This window comes from Macrobrachium nipponense, chromosome 9 (assembly GCF_015104395.2).
Source record: "Macrobrachium nipponense isolate FS-2020 chromosome 9, ASM1510439v2, whole genome shotgun sequence".
NCBI classification, from domain to species: Eukaryota; Metazoa; Arthropoda; class Malacostraca; order Decapoda; family Palaemonidae; genus Macrobrachium; species Macrobrachium nipponense.
In genome coordinates this window covers 108,956,096-108,957,943 of record NC_061110.1, presented here as the reverse complement: position 1 = coordinate 108,957,943, position 1,848 = coordinate 108,956,096, and positions in this window count along the sequence as shown.

Sequence of the window (1,848 nt, the reverse complement as noted above, 5' to 3'; positions counted from 1 at the left end):
GATTATTCTTAATAGACGATCCACAAATATTTCACATTATATTAGTGAAATAATATATCAGAGCTTCTACTAGACTGGTTCAAGATATGAGCGTCAGGAATATGCTCGAGGGCAAAGAACTATATTAAAGATAGAAAAAACTTAATGAAAACGTGAACGTTGTTTCAGAAAAACAGTGAATAAGCAGAAACAGAACCAAGTATTATGTGAAACTGCTAGGGGAAATTCTGTACTTCAACCATGATAGTGAATATGAGCACAGATTAATAAAAGCTATTATAATGATGAATTGAAACACCGAGCGGAAAAGTCCAGTTAAAATATGAATAGTATCTGAAAGGAAAGAGGAAATTTCTCAAATAGAATTCTTCTGACAAGACTCTTACCAATTGCAGATAAATTTCCATACTTTAATCAAACTGTTTTCCATGGTCATGAAAGACCAAGAGAAAAATAATGAGAATTCCTGTGAAGAGATAGAGTAAAACTACATTTATTGAACAGTGAAAATAAGAACTGTATCTAGTATCGCATAAACACAGTCCTTACATTATCATTTCAATATTAAGTTGAAGGTCGTTGAACGATTCCATTTGTTAAATTTTACAGAAAATATTGGAAACTCACAAAATGCTGTCAAATAAAAAAATGATAACCTAACAGTGTGAACCATGCGAACTCACTCAATTGCTTTTGATGGCGTTATGTGAGCAGGAATCTAATGTCAATGTGCCATTTATCGGTCTATTAGAAACATCCCTCGGTGAGCGAGAGACAATAATTGCACTGCATTCGATGCAAGTTCCTGTTGGAGAGATATCAAGAAAGCTTAATATACCGGAGAGAATCATACATAGATGAATCAAATTGTTTAGAGAACGGCAAAGTTTAGAACATGGGCCTAGAGGTGGAACTCCTCGAAGCACCACAAGAGAGCAAGACAACACAGTAGCGTAAATGTTGCTGAATTCTAGCGCCTCGTCACGGTATTGCTGAACCAGGAATCATGACTAGCTCTACGCCTATGACTAGTGTCTGATGAATAGTTTAGATGGAGAGGAAGATATTTTTAAAAGTACACTTGAAATCTTTGATAGGTGTCTGATGAATAAGTCTAATGAATAAGCAGACTTTCCTTTGATGGATGAGAGATTCAGTTAGTTTACTCATTTTGTTTTGTTTTTTATTGGTGTCCAGTGAATAACCACTGATAGGGAGGGAAACAGATTTAATGATGGATGCATTTTTTTCTTCAAAACCTAAAGCATATATTTTATTGGGTGATACTTTATTAAGATCGGCCTAATCCTTCCATCACTCCTACACGGCACCTCAGCTCCCCTCCTCATCTCAGGCGACTCGATCCCGGTGGCCTAGCTCTATCCGACTTCTCGCTACGAACTCTATCGCGTGAAAGCAGCACTAATGATAACGGTTATTTTAAAATTCCCCTCTCCGACAACAGAAGCCTCAAAATGCATGTTTATAAAATATTTTCTGGTCAAAGTTACTTTACCTTTCATTCCCTAAAATATTTGCATACACTCGTGTTACACCCTGTATGATTGTTGTAGCTGTCAAAGAGCAACCCCTGATTAAAGCAGTTGGTTTATATATATATATATATATATATATATATATATATATATATATATATATATATATATATATATATATATATATATATATATATATATATATGTATATATACGCATATATATATATATATATATATTATATATATATATATATATATATATATAACATCTGAAATAGACTTAAACGAGAACGTCACCTTTCATATTTCTTATCCTTTCAGCTTATAGTAGTAGGTTTAGCCATACATGT